Raw genomic sequence first — 20,670 nt, forward strand, 5'->3', positions numbered from 1 at the left:
CCTGTGGGAACCATTACAAGAAAGCCAGTAGTCTGGCTATTGCTAATATTGTAATTCAATTCTTTGTCTCTGACCCAGGCATCTCATTTCTTCTGCCAGCATCCATGAAACTGTCAGGCTAACTTGTTAGTTTCCAAATAGTGGGGAAAAATCTCAGACCTTCCACAGTTCTTGACATTTGCTAAGTATTATTAGCTATCAAAGCTGCCTTTAAATCCTTGAAGCAGAAACCTTATATAACAAGCTCCCCTGATGGCTTCATGCAGACCACTAGCAATTGAAGCAGATTCAGAAAGAGCAATAATAACCACTTATTTAGTGTATGTCACATCTCTCCCCCCCCCCCCCCTTCAATCTCTTCTAGCAGCTCTGTGCTTTAATCTCCCAGCTTCTGAGCACTTTGCTGCTAACTGCTCTCACCTGAGACCTTCAGAGGCTACCCTCAGGCACCAGAGCTACCTTGCCTGTACAGAGTATAAGAAGTAGCTGGGAGTTGACATTTCTCCCTATGAGGCTTAATGACAGACTGAAATAGGAATAGAGGAGCTCTGCTCCTTTTCTTCAAGGCCGAACTCTGGAGGCATAATTTACAATTCAGAACTTCCTGTGGGACCAGGCTAAGCCTGGGCCTTGCCCTGAAATGGCCCCTTTGGCCTAGCCTCTTTCCCTCTCCTGTCCTGCTTCCCCATTCTTACTTGTTTCTCTTTGGAACATAGCTTTAATAAATAAATGAAAGATGATTGGCCTGGGGTCTTTTTCAAAGAGAACCTGAGTAATCAAAGATAACCAGTGATTCTCAAGACTGGTTGTACATTGGATTCAACTGGGGAACTTTTTTTTTTAAGTTTATTTTTTTTTGAGAGAGAGAACATAAGTCTGGGAAAGGGACAGAGAGGGAGAGAGAGAGAGAGAGAGAGAGAGAGAGAGAGAGAGAGAGAGAGAGAGAGAATGAATTCCATGCAGGTTCCTCGCTGTCAGCACAAAGCCCAATGCAGGGCTTAAACCCACAAACCATGAGATCATGACCTGAGAGGAAACCAAGAGTTGGACTCTTAACCAACTGAGTCACCCAGGCATCCCAACTGGGGAACTTTTTAAAAATTATATTATCCCAGCCTAGGACAATTAAATCAGAATCTCAGGCAGTAGGGCCAAGATATGTTTAATTATGCCCAGATGGTACTAATGTTCAGCCCTGGTTTAGGTCATTTGAGTGCCATCATCTTTAGGTAGTTTAATTTCACCATTTGCTATATTCCCAGCATTCAAACAGGCTTAGCAGAAATCCTAGCTAGGATATTGCCCAGCCCGGGAAATCTTTCAGTCTGGTGACTTGGCAGCAACATGGCCCTGCTTAGGCAGAAGAATGATTTTCCTGGGCAGTCTGGAGATGGCAAGAGCCTAGGGAAAGTTATAAACAGCTGGCAAGCAAGAGCAGGCCACTAGTACTCCCCACCACCCTGAAAAGACCACTGCCATTTATGTATGGCTCCAAATCCAGCTTACTGGGATATTTGGTGACACCACATCTATAATCAGTCCCATCTCAACAGTACCCCTTGACCCTTACCTCCAAGCTTAAAGGTGTTGTGATGGTTATATTTTATGTATCAACTTGCCTAGGCCACAATATCTAGCTGTTTGGTCAAACACTGATCTAGATGTTGCTCTGAAAGAATTTTGTAGATGTGATTAATTTCTACCATCAGCTGACTTAAGAAGATTACATGTGACAATGTGAGCTGGCCTCATTCAATTAACTGAAGACCTTAAAAGGGAAAACTGACTTTTCCTGGAGCAGAATTCCATGTCAAGAAATGTAGCATAGAGATCCTACCTAGGTTTCCAGCATGCTAACTGGCCCTACAGATTTCATACTTGTCAGCTCCATATAATCCACAAGCTAATTCTTTAGACTAAATCTCTTTACACACACACACACACACACACACACACACACACACACACACACACACACACTCCTATTCTATTTCTCTGGAGAACCCTGACTGATAACAGGTGTAATTCACCATTCCCAGTCTCAAGGGTTCCTGGAAAATGTGATATGGCCTTCATTTTAATCACTTCCTAAGGGATATTCAACTAATTGAATTTGACCTAACCAGCTTCCTAACCTTCCACTTTCAGCTGACAAGTATATCTCCCTAATTATCTGTCCATCCAGTGCCCAAATACAGCCAGGTGTTCTGCACACTCTTTTTAGACAGGTAGCCAGTTACGTGACTTGGCTACCTATCCAGTCCCCAAGCCTAGAGCCAATCATCACCTTCTTTCACACGTAACACCATGTACCCCCAAACTACACTTTCCCCTATACCATCTCTCAGGTTTCCATTCCTTCTGGAAACACTGTCACAATCCAATGCTTAGCATACTTCCTGGCATATAGAGGTGCTGCATAAAAATCTAATGAAGGAAAGGTAATCACTTAGCAAGCTTAGAAGCAACAAGAGGACTTTTGAGAAATCTGATGGGGCCAAGGAAAGTTAGAAAGTCCATGCCAAGTGGTAGACCACTGGCATTTCAGTGGAATGCTATACTATGAGGGTCAACTTTCTCTACCTGAGTGTACTCATTGGAGCGCAGGTCAAGATTCTATCATCTCTACCAAAGGGAGGAGGGTCTTAAATGGGAGCAGGTAAATGGCCAAGTACAACTCTATCTTGTCCTGACAATCATCCTGTCCACCTCCTGTCCCACTGTTCTAGCCTCCTCAATGCCAGCCTTATCTTTGGCCTATATACTCAAGCATCCTAGATTTTACCCTATGTTTGGCCAGTGCTCACCACTCAGTTCCATGTTCTCACAAACTGTCATATTGAGAATCTGGACTTTAGAATCAGAGATATTCATTTTTAAATCCTGGCATTATTACTTACAAGCTGGGTGACATTAAGTCTCAGCACCTTTACCTGTCAAGTGAAAACCATGTAACAACCCTGCATGACTGTTGTGGGGTGTAGATGCAATCAGAGCACGAGTGAGATCTAACAGTACATTTGGCACATAGTGGGTGTTTTTAAATGTTGGCAATTATCATTTTTGAGTGAAAGTTAATATTTGACATCCAGACATCACCACAATTATTTACAGAAAGAAAGAAAGAAAAGATCTAACACCTGGACCAGGATACCCTAGCCATACCTCCAGACATGAGGAGAATCTGAGCAGAAAACTCCCAACTACTCCCATAAGTTTCCCATGAACTCAAGGGTAAGATCAAAAACTGTTAAAATTTTCTTATATTTTGAAATTTCAATTTTCTTCATCATTTACAATCTTTAAGCTTAACTTTTTTCTTTTAATTTTTTAAGTTTATTTATTTTGAGAGAGAGAGACAGATAGACAGAATCCCAAGCAGCTCCTCACCATTAGCAGGGCTCAAACTCACAAACCGTGAGATCATCACCTGAGCCGAAACCAAGAGCCAGATGCTTAACCAACTGAGCCACCCAGGAACCCCTAAGCTTTACTTTTCTACGTGTGAAAGGAGTTGCCTTGTCAGCCTTCCATAATGGTAGCTCCCAAAAATAAGTTTTCAAGGAAAACTACAAAATTGAATTAATTCCTGTGATTCTCAGCTCTAACTACACATCATAAGAAACACCTGTCCAGCTTTACAAAACATGCTCAGACTTGCTCTCCAACCAAAAGAGTTCTACTGCTATGGGTCTGTTTGTGGCCTGGATGATCACATCTTTTGAAAGCCCCCTTCAAGACTCTGCTCACCAAGGTTGAGCACCCCTGGCCTACTCTGATTACAAATAAGTCAGAAGATATGATAAGTCAAATTGTACAGAAGATATGATGCAAAAACAGAAGCAGACCTGTGCCAACAGGGCTGTGGGCAGCCATTGGCTGTTTCAGCCATCTTTCTGCTCCCTTCCTCCATGTTCTGTTTGTCCATATATATGAGTGTAGACTGAAGTCCCCAGTCTCCTCCTTCCTGTGGGGAGCCAGTGGGGCTTCAAAGGGTGGAGACTCTACTGCTGCTTGGCAGATGCTACCTCAGATCAGAAGCCCCGAGACAGGGAGGGTGGTGGGGGGGACGAGATAGGAGGCAGATGTGTGTAGAGTGGAACAAAGGCCAGAGAAGCCCGGAGAGGGCAAGGAGTAAAGCTGTACCTATGAGCCTTGCTATCAGCAAAGCAATGTGACTGAACAGAGATATTCCCACAGACAAAACCGAGCCCCATCCCAGCTATTCAGGGAGGGGTTGCCTAGTTTCCTGCACTGAAAATAATGCTGCTTCTGTTTGGTTCATATCTCTTTTAGAGAAAATTATCGCCTAGCATTGTTTTTGTTTTCCTCTGTGTCTTATTCCTGTCCCCACTCTGCACATTATTTGGTAGGTTATTTCTCCTCCTATTCTCAAATCTAGCATCATAACACAGTAGTTGACTGACACAGATTTATCGCAGATTGGTGTTGAATTAATGAATGGTGAGCTGGTAGGCTGCCCTCTCCCACCCCCCAACACTGCCACGGACATTAGATGCCAATGCTATGTTGTTCCACACAAAATTCATCCCTCTTTCCTCCGGGTCCACAGCACTTGACATTTCACTTACAATTATTTCTGCTTATCCTGCCCTACAGATCTTGGGTTACATCTATGTTTCTACCAGGCTCTGAGCACCTCAGGTAAGGGGATTGCTTTACCCTGTCAGCTCCCAATGCAGCACTGGCATTGAGTAGGCTCTTGAATGTTTGCTCCATTCAAGATAATTTTCTATCAGTGTTATTTGTCCGGTGTCTGACTTCTTCATCGCTAAGAATGAAATCGATGCTAAAAAGGGAAAAAGCACAGAGTAGGGTCTTGGACTTACAACTCCTTTTTGATGTAACTGCAGATAACCTGCTAAGACCTCTTTGTGTTTCCATATCTATAAACCAAATGGACTAAATCAGCTCTAAGGACAGTTCTAGTCAGAGACTGAAGCACCAAACATAAAGAAGGTATTGGGAGGCATAATGCAGTACAAAGGTAAATGAACCTGGATAAATTTCCTGCAGACCAACTTGACTTCATATAAACCTCACTACAACTTCAAAGTTTTTATTTTATTCCCCTTTGAAGGGAAAAAAAAAATGGAGTCTCAGAGCTTTGATTTGTGGAAGGTCAGACAGTATGCCTAGGATCTGAATCCAAATGTTTGAATCCACAGCCCACCCCTCTCTAACCTTCACACACACTGCTTCTCCAGTGGGAGACTGGCCACACAAGACAGCGTGCTAGAGGATGCTGCTGAAAAACTAGTGGCTTCTTGAGAATGAAAATAGCTATATTCCCTCTTTTACCACAGGACACAAAGTCAGAGTTTCATAGCATGACATTACAGTATTAAATGATGTATTTTTCCTTCCTCTGCCTTTATTCCCTGATTGTAGTCTATTAAAAGAGTGAGGGGCATTTTAAAAGTATTTTATTTGAATTAAGAAAAAATAAAGTAATTCCCTGCTTTTTATGGATCTCTGGGCTAATATCGTTCCATCATCCTATCATGCAAACCTCCTCTATTCCTCTCCACAAATATACATTAAAAAATTCATCAGGGGGGCGCCTGGGTGGCTCAGTCGGTTAAGCGTCCGACTTCAGCTCAGGTCACGATCTCACGGTCCGTGAGTTCGAGCCCCGCATCGGGCTCTGGGCTGATGGCTCAGAGCCTGGAGCCTCCTTCCGATTCTGTGTCTCCCTCTCTCTCTGCCCCTCCCCTGTTCATGCTCTATCTCTCTCTGTCTCAAAAATAAATAAACGTTAAAAAAAAAAATTAAAAAAAAAAAAATTCATCAGGGGTGCCTGGGTGGCTCAGTCAGTCGAGCGTCCGACTTCGGCTCAGGTCATGATCTCGCAGTTTGTGAGTTTGAGCCCCACGTTGGGCTCTGTGCTGACAGCTCAGAGCCTGTGGCCTGCTTCAGATTCTGTGTCTCTCTCTCTTTCTCTGCCCCTCCCCCGTTCATGTTCTGTCTGTCTCAGAAATAAATAAAAACATTAAAAAATTTTTTTAAAAAACAAATTTATCAGCTATACCCTTGAACTTAAGAGTCCATAGCCCACTAATAGCTTTGGCTAAGAAAGTTACTTGAAATAATTAAATTCTAAAACCTGGAAGAAATATTTCATGAAAATATCATCTAGTTGGTTCCCAGTATTTACATTAGAAGAATCCTTTCCCTACCAAACATAAAATTACAACTCCACATGATACTAGTTGTGCTTTTTAGTACCCATTGATTGAGAAAGTATGTGATAAAAAAATCAAAATGAATTCAAGTTTTGAAATGCTTGTATATTCTGCACCTCTATGGCGTCTCTATCCATATGAAAAATAATCACTTGTATATGTCTGAAAAATAGCTGACTGCAAGACAGGCTAGACCAATTGTCAAGGGCCTTGAGGGGCATACCAAGGAGACTAAAATTTATTCTGGAGGCAAAAGGGTATCAAAAGAGGTTTTAAACCAAACTGACAGGACTGGATTGATTTTTTTTTTTTCCTGAAGATAATTTTGGCAGCAGTGTAAAAAGCCAACTGTGAAATGGAAAGAACAGTGGCAGGAGTCCAGGAAGGAGGTAGGAGAGAGTATCAGGAACCCAGTGACACAGAGATACCTCTGACCCCAGTCCTGGAGGACATGGGGAGCAATCAGATGAAGCAGTACGGGAGATTGAGTGCCCAAAGAGGCTTCCAGCTTCAGAAACTTTCCGAGACTGTTACCTTGAAAAGAACGGGAATGCCTGAGGAGGTATGTATACTTTGGATGAGGCTGGAGTTGTGGAATGATGTGTGAGACTAGTAATACTGACATGGATTTATAGATATTAAGTTTGAAATTCAGGTGGTATCTCTCAGCATGCCATGGGATATATAAGTCTGACAATGAGGAGATTGGAGCTGGATCTTTAGGTGGCAGTAAACCTTAGTTGTTATGACAGTAGCTTACAAGTTAGACAGGCTTTGGTTCCAACTCACATACTAACGGACTCAATCAAAATTCCTAAACTTTACCAAGTCTCAGTTTCCCCATTTGAAAATGGAGATCCTTAATACCTGCTTCAAGGGTTACTTACAAAAGATTACCGTTTTTTTTTAAATTAAAGGTTTATATTAATAAAATGAATGGCATACGGTAGTTATTCAAAAAATAGCAAGTGCTTTTATGCAGATTACAAGCCACCAGAGTATTGGTACCATCCCCTGAGATAGTGGAACATATTCTTCTTGAAGAGCAAAAGAGGAAAATAAAAGGCAGGGCCTTGAGGATGAAATGCTAGAGAAACAACTGAAGGAAAGGCAGGCAACAAGAGCTGAGAAGGAAAGAAATGAATCAGAAAAAGAGGATGATCTGGCAGTCACTGGAAAAAAGAGCTTCAACAAGCAAGAGGCGGGTCTGATTTCTGAAAGTGAGAACTACACATTAATCTTGACTTGATAAGGGAGCAAGAGTCCTGAAGTATGATGTGAGGATAATGGCCACCTACTGAGGCCGTATTCAGGCACTCTAGGACTATGAAAAGTTATTTATCAAAGTAAATACATAGGTCTAAGACAGAGAACACAATCCAGATTAAAAAGGAGAGCATAACTGGGGCGCTGGGGTGGTTAAGTTGGTTGCCCACCCGACTCTTGATTTTAGCTCAGGACGTGATCCCAGGGTGGTGGGACTGAGCACCACATGGGGCTCCACACTCAGTGTGGAGCCTGGTTGGGATTCTCTCTCTCTCTCTGCCCCCCTCCCCTGCTTGCACTCAAGTGGCCTCTCACTCTCTCTTGCTCTTGCTGTCTCTAAAAATTTTAAAAAAGCGTAACCAACATTACTGACATTGCTAAAAACATTAATGCACATATGTAACCTACTTGTAGCAGATACTATCTGTTAAAGTTTCCACTACAGATGCAAGAAAACATGTCCTCGTGTTTTCTGTCTGTGGCAGCCAAGATTGAATGTTGGAAAACAGGAATTACAAAAACAGGACAGGAAGGTAGATCATTCCTTATAACTCAGAAATAAGCTTGTAAAGAGCAAAGAGCCTGTTTTACTCCAAAAAAGGAACAGAAACTTTTGAGTTTAAAAAAAAAAAAAAAAGTATTCCAGGGGCACCTGGGTGGCTCAGTCAGTTAAGAGTCCGACTTCAGAAAAAAAGAGGAAGATGGCAGTGTAGGAGGACGCTGGGCTCACCGCGTCCTGCTGGTCACTTAGATTCCACCTACACCTGCCTAACTAACCCAGAAAACCACCAGAAGACTAGCAGAACGGAGTCTCCGGAGCCAAGCCAGATGAGAGGCCCACGGAAGAGGGTAGGAAGGGCAGAGAGGCCATGCACGCTACACGGACTGGTGGAAGGGAGCCGGGGTGGAGGGGCAGCCTACCGGCCAATCAGAGTCTCTGAGTCTAGCTGGCAAAAGCGGAGGGCCAGATGGAGTGTGTTCCGACAGCAAGCGGGACTTGACATCTGGAAGGTTATAAGCAAACAGCTCTTCTCGGAGAGCTGAAGGCTGGAGGACAATGGGAGGGAGAGTTATTGAGCCCTGGACGACAGAGCACAGCTTGGCGGGAACAAAGGTGCTTGCCAGCGCCATCTCCCTCGCCCATCCCCCAGCCAAAATCCCAAAGGGAACCACTTCCTGCCAGGGAACTTGCTTGCACCGCGCAAACACCCAATGCTGTGCTTCTGCGGATCCATCCCTCCGGCAGGTCTGACTCCCTCTGGTGCAGCAGGGGCCTCCCAAAGCACATCTCGGAAGGAAAAGCGAGCTGAGCCTGCCCCTCCCGCCCCTGTGCACCTTGGTGATCCACCCCAGCTAATATGCCAGATCCCCAGCACCACAAGCCTGGCAGTGTGCAAGTAGCCCAGACAGGCCACACCACCCCACAGTGAATCCTGCACCTAGGACAGGGGAAGAGAAGGTACACACCAGTCTGACTGTGGCCCCAGCGGTGGGCTGGGGACAGACATCAGGTCTGACTGCAGCCCCACCCACCATCGCAAGTTATTCAAGACAGCACAGGGGAAGTGCAGGGGAAGTGCAGGTCCACACCACTCCAGGGACTATCCAAAATGACCAAACAGAAGAATTCCCCTCAAAAGAATCTCCAGGAAATAATAACAGCTAACGAACTGATCAAAAAGGATTTAAACAATATAACAGAAAGTGAATTTAGAATAATAGTCATAAAATTAATCGCTGGGCTTGAAAACAGTATAGAGGACAGCAGAGAATCTCTTGCTACAGAGATCAAGGGACTAACGAATAGTCAGGAGGAGCTAAAAAATGCTATAAACAAGCTGCAAAATAAAATGGAAACGACCATGGCTCGGATTGAAGAGGCAGAGGAGAGAATAGGTGAACTAGAAGATAAAATTATGGAAAAAGGGGAAGCTGAGAAAAAGAGAGATAAAAAAATCCAGGAGTATGAGAGGAAAATTAGAGAACTAAGTGATGCACTAAAGAGAAATAATATACCCATAATTGGTATTCCAGAGGAGGAAGAGAGAGGGAAAGGTGCTGAAGGTGTACTTGAAGAAATAATAGCTGAGAACTTCCCTGAACTGGGGAAGGAAAAAGGCATTGAAATCCAAGAGGCACAGAGAACTCCCTTCAGACGTCACTTGAATCGATCTTCTGCACGACATATCATAGTGAAACTGGCAAAATACAAGGATAAAGAGAAAATTCTGAAAGCAGCGAGGGATACACGTGCCCTAACATATAAAGGGAGACCTATAAGACTCGTGACTGATCTCTCTTCTGAAACTTGGCAAGCCAGAAAGGTTTGGCAGGAGATCTTCAATGTGATGAACGGAAAAATATGCAGCCAAGAATCCTTTATCCAGCAAGTCTGTCATTTAGAATAGAAGGAGAGATAAAGGTCTTCCCAAACAAACAAAAACTGAAGGAATTTGTCACCACTAAACCAGCCCTACAAGAGATCCTAAGGGGGATCCTGTGAGACAGAGTACCAGAGACATCGCTACAAGCATAAAACATACAGATATCACAATGACGCTAAACCCATATCTTTCTATAATAACACTGAATGTAAATGGACTAAATGCGCCAACCAAAAAACATAGGGTATCAGAATGTATAAAAAAACAAGACCCATCTATTTGCTGTCTACAAGAGACTCATTTTAGAACTGAGGAAACCTTCAGATTGAGAGTGAGGGGATGGAGAACTATTTATCATGCCACTGGAAGTCAAAAGAAAGCTGGAGTAGCCATACTTATATCAGATAAACTAGACTTTAAATTAAAGGCTGTAATAAGAGATGAAGAAGGGCATTATATAATAATTACAGGGTCTATCCATCAGGAAGAACTAATAATTACAAATGTCTTTGTGCCAAATACAGGAGCCCCCAAATATATAAAACAATTACTCACAAACATAAGCAACCTTATTGATAAGAATGTGGTCATTGCAGGGGACTTTAACACTCCACGTATAGAAATGGATAGATCATCTAGACTCACGGTCAATAAAGAAACAAGGTCCCTGAATGATACATTGGATCAGATGGACTTGACAGATATATTTAGAACTCTGCATCCCAAAGCAACAGAATATACTTTCTTCTCGAGTGCACATGGAACATTCTCCAAGATAGATCACATACTGGGTCACAAAACAGCCCTTCAGAAGTATACAAGAATTGAGATCATATCATGCATACTTTCAGACCACAATGCTATAAAACTTGAAATCAACCACAGGAAAAAGTCTGGAAAACCTCCAAAAGCATGGAGGTTAAAGAAGACCCTACTAAAGAATGAGTGAGTCAACCAGGCAATTAGAGAAAACATTTAAAAATATATGGAAACAAACGAAAATGAAAATACAATAATCCAAATGCTTTGGGATGCAGCGAAGGCAGTCCTGAGAGGAAAATACATTGCAATCCAGGCCTATCTCAAGAAACAAGAAAAATCCCAAATACAAAATCTAACAGCACACCTAAAGGAAATAAAAGCAGAATAGCGAAGACAGCCTAAACCCAGCAGAAGAAGAGAAATAATAAAGATCAGAGCAGACATAAACAATATAGAATCTAAAAAACTGTAGAGCAGATCAATGAAACCAAGAGTTGGTTTTTTGAAAAAATAAACAAAATTGATAAATCTCTAGCCAGGCTCAAAAAGAAAAGGGAGATGACCCAAATAGATAAAGTCATGAATGAAAATGGAATTATTACAACCAATCCCTCAGAGATACAAGCAATTATCAGGGAATACTATGAAAAATTATATGCCAACAAACTGGACAACCTGGAAGAAATGGACAAATTCCTAAACAGCCACACGCTTCCAAAACTTAATCAGGAGGAAATAGAAAGCTTGAACAGACCCATAACCAGCGAAGAAATTGAATCAGTTATCAAAAATCTCCCAACAAATAAGAGTCCAGGACCAGATGGCTTCCCAGGGGAGTTCTACCAGACGTTTAAAGCAGAGATAATACCTATCCTTCTCAAGCTATTCCAAAAAATAGAAAGGGAAGGAAAACTTCCAAACTCACTCTATGAAGCCAGTATTACTTTGATTCCTAAACCAGACAGAGACCCAGGAAAAAAAGAGAACTACAGGCCAATATCCCTGATGAATATGGATGCAAAATTCTCAATAAGATACTAGCAAATCGAATTCAACAGCATATAAAAAGAATTATACACCATGATCAGGTGGGATTCATTCCTGGGATGCAGGGCTGGTTCAACATTCACAAATCAATCAACGTGATCCATCACATTAATAAAAGAAAAGAACCATATGATCCTGTCAATTGATGCAGAAAAGGCCTTTGACAAAATTCAGCACCCTTTCTTAATAAAAACCCTTGAGAAAGTCGGGATAGAAGGAACATACTTAAAGATCATAAAAGCCATTTATGAAAAGCCCACAGCTAACATCATCCTCAACGGGGAAAAACTGAGAGCTTTTTCCCTGAGATCAGGAACACGACAGGGATGTCCACTCTCACCGCTGTTGTTTAACATAGAGTTGGAAGTTCTAGCATCAGCAATCAGACAACAAAAGGAAATCAAAGGCATCAAAATTGGCAAAGATGAAGTTAAGCTTTCACTTTTTGCAGATGACATGATATTATACATGGAAAATCCGATAGACTCCACCAAAAGTCTGCTAGAACTGGTACATGAATTCAGCAAAGTTGCAGGATACAAAATCAATGTACAGAAATCAGTTGCAGTCTTATACACTAATAATGAAGCAACAGAAAGACAGATAAAGAAACTGATCCCATTCACAATTGCACCAAGAAGCATAAAATACCTAGGGATAAATCTAACCAAAGATGTAAAAGATCTGTATGCTGAAAAGTATAGAAAGCTTATGAAGGAAATTGAAGAAGATATAAAGAAATGGAAAAACATTCCGTGCTCATGGATTGGAAGAATAATTATTGTCAAAAAGTCAATACTACCCAAAGCTATCTACACATTCAATGCAATCCTAATCAAAATTGCACCAGATTCTTCTCGAAACTAGAACAAGGAATCCTAAAATTCATATGGAACCACAAAAGGCCCCGAATAGCCAAAGTAATTTTGAAGAAGCCCAAAGCAGGAGGCATCACAATCCAGACTTTAGCCTCTACTACAAAGCTGTCATCATCAAGACAGCATGGTATTGGCACAAAAACAGACACATAGACCAATGGAATAGAAAAGAAACCCCAGAACTAGACCCACAAACGTATGGCCAACTAATCTTTGACAAAGCAGGAAAGAACATCCAATGGAAAAAAGACAGTCTCTTTAACAAATGGTGCTGGGAGAACTGGACAGCAACATGCAGAAGATTGAAACTAGACCACTTTCTTACACCATTCACAAAAATAAACTCAAAATGGATAAAGGACCTGAATGTGAGACAGGAAACCATCAAAACCCTAGAGGAGAAAGCAGGAAAAGACCTCACTGACCTCAGCCGTAGCAATCTCTTACTCGACACATCCCCAAAGGCAAGGGAATTAAAAGCAAAAATGAACTACTGGGACCTTATGAGGATAAAAAGCTTCTGCACAGCAAAGGAAACAACCAACAAAACTAAAAGGCAACCGATAGAATGGGAAAAGATATTTGCAAATGACATATCAGACAAAGGGCTAGTATCCAAAATCTATAAAGAGCTCACCAAACTCCACACCCGAAAAACAAATAACCCAGTGAAGAAATGGGCAGAAAACATGAATAGACACTTCTCTAAAGACATCCAGATGGCCAACAGGCACATGAAAAGATGCTCAACGTCGCTCCTCATCAGGGAAATACACATCAAAACCACACTCAGATATCACCTCACGCCAGTCAGAGTGGCCAAAATGAACAAATCAGGAGACTATAGATGCTGGAGAGGATATGGAGAAATGGGAACCCTCTTGCACTGTTGGTGGGAATGCAAATTGGTGCAGCCACTCTGGAAAACAGTGTGGAGGTTCCTCAAAAAATTAAAGATACACCCACCCTATGACCCAGCAATAGCACTGCTAGGGATTTACCCAAGGGATACAGGAGTGCTGATGCATAGGGGCACTTGTACCCCAATGTTTATAGCAGCACTCTCAACAATAGCCAAATTATGGAAATAACCTAAATGTCCATCAACTGATGAGTGAATAAAGAAATTGTGGTTTATATACACAATGGAGTACTACGTGGCAATGAGAAAGAATGAAATATGGCCCTTTGTAGCAACGTGGATGGAACTGGAGAGTGTGATGCTAAGTGAAATAAGCCATACAGAGAAAGACAGATACCATATGGTTTCACTCTTATGTGGATCCTGAGAAACTTAACAGAAACCCCTGGGGGAGGGGTAGGAAAAAAAAAAGAGGTTAGAGTGGGAGAGAGCCAAAGCATAAGATATTCTTAAAAACTGAGAACAAACTGAGGGTTGATGGTGGGTGGGAGGGAGGGGAGGGTGGGTGATGGGTATTGAGGAGGGCACCTTTTGGGATGAGCACTGGATGTTGTATGGAAACCAATTTGACAATAAATTTCATATATTGAAAAAAAAAAAAAAGTCCGACTTCAGCTCAGGTCATGATCTTACAGTTGGTGAGTTTGGCCCCGCATCGGGCTTTGTGCTGACAGCTCAGAGCCTGGAGCCTGTTTCAGATTCTGTCTCCCTCTTCCTCTGCCCCTCCCCTGCTCACGTTCTTTCTTTCTTTGAAAAATGAATAAACCTTAAAAAAATAATCAATAAGAAAAAGTACTCCAACAAAAATGAACAGGTAATTCTGCATCCCTAATCTACCAAATCTAATCTATCAACAACTGCTGTCAGCTCTAGTCCCAGATTCAAGCTCAAATCCGACACCATCTATGGTAGCTTTCTACTGTGTTAATTAAGCTAAATTGGAACTTTATTTCCCAGAATTCCCTTCCTGTGTAGTGGTGGGTTATAGTGGGATGTAAGAAAAGCTTGCATGAAATTTCAACTTCCAAAACAAAGCAGCAGCCATTAAGGTCTAGTGGTCAGTGCAGGGTTCCCTGTGGCAGTTCACTTGTATTGTTACAGATGTGTTGGCTCACCTTGTAGGAGGGGGGGCAGCAGCTGTGCCCTTGGCCTCTCCAGCTCCCTCTGTATCTTCTCCTTCAGCTTCTCCAAGTCCTGGGTCAGGTGCTGGAGGAGGTGAGGGAGGGGAGGGAGGTCCTGTACATGATCCAGCTGGAGGCACAAGTGGTTCCAGTTCATCACCACTCTCCCCTGATTCACACTCAGCTTTTCTTCCCAATTCCTGGACCTACTGACTGCATGGACCTCAGGCCTACCACTAGGCATACCGGACGCAGCTTTCTATAGACTTCTTCATCACCTCCCACAATTGTGGAAGATCTAAAGCCAGAAAGATCATGTATTTCATATCACTCTTATTGAACTCTGACTGATACGGAATTGATGCTGTATCAGTTATGGTTCCAGGGGAACAGAACCTTAAGGATGGCACTCTAAATTAGTTTGGGGCTATCTGGAATTGATTTTCTGATATAATTAGAGAGGCAATAGTAGAGGAGACACTGGTAGTTTATGACATGCAAAAGAGTACTTGAAGTATCACCTGTAGACACCTGTAATCAAGTGTCAATAAAAGGGAAGGATTTGAGTGAACTAGTTGTTACCAAAGATTTCAGCAAGAATAAAAAAGTAGTTTGGGATTGAGTGGCTGCTACTAAGTGCACTGAAGAACACGAGGAAAGAAATTGATGAGCTTAAGGATATAGCATTGTCCTCAAAGATAGAGATATCCTGTTCTAGAGTCAAGATTTCTGAAAAGCAAACATGAAATTCAATTCTGTGGGGAGCTGAATTACAATGCAAATTGAATTCTGAACTTTGCAGGGTTTCTCATGTTAAGGTCAGGACATAGACTGAGTAGGAATAGGACTTAAAATTGAGGATAGGAACATATGAGCAGAATCCAATAAAGCTGAGGACCTTGAACCCCTAAATTCTACTGATCCTCCTTTGCCAATAGAAGCAGCCCTTCCACCTCTGAAGAGATTGGTCTTCCCTAGTCTGAAGAAGCTATAACATCTTCTCCTAAAGGAATTACCTTGCAGGAAACCACTGTTCTTCCTCAAGAACTACCCTCATGCCTCTCATTTCCTCTATACCTGTTCAAGTCCCAGAAGGTCCCAGGAGGGAAGCTATAAAGCATAACTCATAAGAAGTTCAATACACACACACACACACACACACACATGTGCAAGATTTTGTCAATTAATATTGACAGAACCTCAGTACTGTGCATGAGAATGGATCCTAAGTTGTACTGGATCAGAGAAGAAATATAATGTTGGACCTCCTGAAATCAGTTGTTTTTTGGTGCACTAGGCTGAGTTTCTGGAATAAATGTGTTGGCTCTAGGGGCTGTGAATGTCTTGGAAAGCTTGGTTGGTTGGTTACTAAAACCTGGAGTTAGAGACACTCTGTCCTAAATGGATTTGAAGTTTCATAACCGTCTTGGTATACTGATGAAAGGATCCTAAGGATTAGAGAAAATGATATGCTTAAGGAGATTTATTATGTAATACCCTCTATGTTCCTCAGAATAGCCCAGAGGATACACCTTTCACTAAGGCTTTAAGAAACACATTAGGGAAAGAAGCCTAGCATCAATCAAGAACTCTGTGGTGGCTGTTGTCTAAATGTTAGAAATGAAAGGAAGTAATGCTGCCATCAAACTGGGGTCCCTGATTTCAATGGGAATGATGAGATCCTGGGGTGGCAGGGGTTTGTTTGTTTGTTTGTTTGTTTAATAACAAAAGATGAGGAAGATGTTACCATAACAGACAGCAAAACCAAAAGTCATCACCAAAGTCTGACCCATAGGACATCCAATAGTTGATCATGATATTCCTAGAACAGAAATAAATGTCCCCCTACTAGTGTCTTGTTGATGTGTAGAAGCAGTGTGGTGAAAAGAAGTCATACCTTACTTAGCAATAAAGAATTGTGGACTCTCCACCAACTGCCAGATGTAAATCAGTTCAAAGACCCAAAGCACCTTGAATGAAAGGAAGGCAGAGTCCCCTTGAGGAACAATCCTACTAACTAACCAAAAACTTACACTGCAAGTCCTCCTCCCACCTCTGGTTGAGCTGTTTTTGACCTGGGACAATCTAACCCTCTGGATCATAGCTGTTAACATCTGGAGACATTTTGGGTGGTCACAACTGGGAAGGTGCTACAGGAATTGAATGAGTAGAGGCCAGGGATGCTACAAAACATCCTGCAATGTATAGGATAGTCCCCACAACAGAGAATTAATTACGGAGCCCAAAGTATCAAGAGTGCTAAGGCTGAGAAACCCTGCTTTTTCCAAGAGAACTGCAACGCCTGAGTTTCAACAAGCACAAAGTGGGCCAACACTGAACACTAAGCTTGGATTTGGCACATATAGTAAATCTGAGAGTCACAACACAGATCGAAGAGTGATGTGACAACAGTGTTCAGATACTCCTAGGGCTCTGAAAGTTTAATTATCCAAAGCATTATATAATTGTGTGTGTGTGAGAGAGGGAAATCTGGATTAAAAATAGAAAGGATAGGGGTGCGTGGGTGGCTCAGTTGGTTAAGCATCCAACTTTGGCTCAGGTCATGATCTTGTGGTTTGTGAGTTTGAGCCCTGTGTTGGGTTCCGACAGCTCAGAGCCTGGAGCCTGCTTCAGATTCTGTGTCTCCTGGTGCTCTGTCTCTTTCTCTCTCTCAAAAATAAATAAACATTAAAAAAATTTTTAAAGGATATAATTAACCATATTAATAGGTTTTTTAAAGCCTGGTTTAAATTAAAAATGCCAAGGAATCCTCTTTTGACTTACCAAATCCAATTCCATCAGCAACTGTGGTCCAAAGATCAGTCAAAATACAACTCTTCTGGTCTCTTCTGCTACCCGCCCTAGATGAAGCCACCATCATGTCTCTCCTGGAAAGCCACGTTAGCAGCTTCTTTACTTCCTCCCTTGTTCCTGGGGAATCCACTCTTGATATGCTGCTGCCAAGTGACCTTCTTAAAATGTAGATTACTTGCAATGCTCCTGTGCAGCACAGAGTCCAGGTGAGGATGTGGGCCATAATATGGGAAGTGAAATTGGGATCTTTTTCCTACCTTGAAGGGAAGCCTAGAGGTATAAGTAAAAAAAAAAAAAAAAAAAACAACACTGATCCAGTTTTTTCCCGGCTTGACAGAGCATATATGGAAGGTCTCCCTGCTTCCATTCCTGGTCTGGTCCCACTTCCATACACACATTCACAGGATACCCCTCAGAGCAGCAGAGTGATCTATTCAGACCATAAATCAGGTCACTCAGCATAAAACACCCACCCACAAGAGCCTACCTGAGCAGGCTCCTAATCTATATAGTCCTGAGTCAGGCCTGAGGGTCTTAAAGTTGTCAGTCTCTCCAGGTGATTCTAATTGTTGCCAGTGCTGAGAACCACTAGCCTAAAGTTGTGCTTCTCAAAAATCTAATGTGCATACAAATCACCTGGGAGTCTTGTGAACTTCACTTCCTGACTCCGTAGGGCTGAAGTGGGGCCAGAGATGAGGCCAGAGATGCCGTAGTTCTAACAAGCTCCCAGGTGGTGCTAATGCTGCTGTTTGAGGACCACACTCTGCATAACCAGACCCTAGCAGGGTAAATCAGTGCTAAACTGCCTTGCTCATAAGCATTTGCAATCATATTTTTCACCCTCTACCAGTCCTCCAGTTTCCTAACCTCCTAGACCCACTAATAACTCTGCAGCTAGCTAGCTCAGGAATGCCCAACAGGATCTTCAGGACAGACTTGTGGACAAAAGAATGACATAATGATGGTGCTCACTATAAGCAGGCCCAGATTATTTGAATGGCAAACGCTGTATTTCTTCCCAAGGTACAGTAAGGCTTTCTTCCAGGTAAAATTATGCAAAATTCAGCCCTGTCATGTCCCACTGGAAAATGGATTTTCAGTGACAGGCTAAAACCTAATTATAGTACCCTCCTCTCTCTAATATGTAGCTACAGCAGTGTTTCTTAAATTTTATCACCTCCCTAAACAGCATTATGAGACTTTTCCCCCCTAATCACAACCCACTTCTCCATTAAATGTTAATACCACAACTCCTTCACCTGTCAAATAGCAGAGAGAAAAACACCTCCAGGGCTATCAGGAGGGTTGGGACAATTAACATCCGGAAGAGAACCTGGCTCCCATTTGGGGCCTCTGTAGTGAGAGACTGACTTAAAAGATGGTTGCCCTGGTGATGTTGCTTGAGGAATAGGTGGCTTCCCTGGGAAGGGAAATAGTTTCCAGTCTCCTTTTTTTTTTTTTTTTTTTAATTTCAGGATTCAGCTGAGGACCAAGTTATATTATATTACAGTACAAACTTATTACTAAAGGATTATCATTACTTTTTCTTGACTTTGATCTCTTTCCAAATTAGATCCTACCATCAGTGCCAAAGACCTCTTAAGATTGTACCACGTAAGAAAAAAATTCTTTAAAATATTTAGTATTTCAACAAATTAAAAAAATAAGTATTTTATAAATAAATAAGTTTTAGCCATTTTCATCATTTAACCTTATTTCTTTAAAAGGAGAAAGGTAATGGCTTATGATTTTCCTATCATATTAGGAAATGAGTACACAAAGAGAAATTAAATCACTACACAAAAAGAAATTTTAAATTTAAGTTCTATCGGAAGTGCATCTGACATTGTCATGGTTCTCACTCCTGACTGGTCCTCAAAATCACCTGTAGAGCATCTTATAAAGAAACGTGGTTTTTAGGGGCCACAGCAAATGTACTGCTAAGAACATCTTGTATTCATCTTTTTGGGGATATAGATATAGATATAGATATAGATATAGATATAGATATAGATATAGATATAGATATAGATATAGATATAGATATAGATATTTGTAGATACTCTCAAGTAGCTTACCAAAGCGGTTATACAAATTAACAATCACATCAGCAGTGTCTGAGAATCCCCATTGCTCCATATCTTCACCATCTGTTGGTATTCTGTTCTTTCTATTTCAACCATTTCAGTGATTTTTTTAATTTGCATATCCTGAAACACAAATGAAGTTGAATGTATGTTTATTGGTCATTTTGTATATTTTCTATTGAGATGTGTCAAGTATTTTTTAATTGAGTTGGATTCTCTGACTTATTAAGTTATAATATGTATCATATTCAAGGCACAAGTTCTTTGTTTTACATATATATATATATATATATATATATATATATATATATATATAATGAGAGAGAGAGAGAGAGAGAAAGGAAATATTTTCCTTTACATCTTATTCTTTTAGTGGTGACTTCTGTTGAACAGAAGTTCTTAATATATCTCAATTATCAGTTGTTAACCATCTAGATGCCCATCAATAGTGAAGTGAAAAAATAAATTGTACTTTACTTACAGAATGAAATACTATATAGCAATAATAATGAACAAATCACAACTATCTGCAATAATATGGATAAATCTCATATAAGATTGAGAGACCTAGCCTCAACAATCAGACAACAAAAGAAATAAAAGGCATATAAATTGGAAGGAAGAAGTCAAACTTTCACTCTTGGCAGACAACATAATACTCCACATGGAAAACCTGAAAGACTCCATCAGAAACTGCTAGAACTGATACATGAATTCAACAGAGTCGCAGGATATAAAATCAATGTACAGGAATCAGTTGTATTTCTATATACCAACAATGAAGCAGCAGAAAGAAAAATCAAGGAATTGATCTCATTAACAACTGCACCAAAAACCATGAGATACCTAGGAATAAATCTAGCCAAAGAGGTAAAAGATCTGTACACTGAGAACTATAAAAAGCTTATGAAATAAATTGAAGAAGACACCAAAAAAAAAGGAAAAACATTTCATGTTTCTGGATAGGAAGAACAAATATTGTTAAAATGTTGATACCACCCAAAGCAATCTACACATTCAATGCAATATCTATCAAAATAACACCAGCATTGTTCACAGAGCTAGAGCAAACAATTCTAAAACTTGTATGGAACCAGAAAAGACCCCCAAATAGCCAAAGTAATGTTGAAAGAGAAAACCAAAGCTGGACGCATCATAATTCCAGACTTCAAGCTGTATCCCA

General features: G+C 41.2%; 1 protein-coding gene across 2 annotated transcripts in view; it reads right to left on the reverse strand.

Moving 5' to 3' along the window:
- Nucleotides 1–19,610, reverse strand: part of ASNS (asparagine synthetase (glutamine-hydrolyzing)) — an 89,430-nt gene extending 69,820 nt beyond the window's left edge. For both annotated transcript variants that reach the window (XM_042918362.1, XM_042918352.1), the window contains exons 1-2: nucleotides 19,479–19,610; nucleotides 17,371–17,670 (exon numbers count right to left, since the gene is read on the reverse strand). The gene's annotated coding sequence lies outside the window, so the exon portion shown is untranslated. The remainder of the gene's footprint in view (nucleotides 1–17,370; nucleotides 17,671–19,478) is intronic.
- Between the last annotated feature and the right edge of the window lie 1,060 nt (nucleotides 19,611–20,670).

The sequence above is a fragment of the Panthera leo genome, chromosome A2 (assembly GCF_018350215.1).
Source record: "Panthera leo isolate Ple1 chromosome A2, P.leo_Ple1_pat1.1, whole genome shotgun sequence".
Lineage (NCBI taxonomy): Eukaryota > Metazoa > Chordata > Mammalia > Carnivora > Felidae > Panthera > Panthera leo.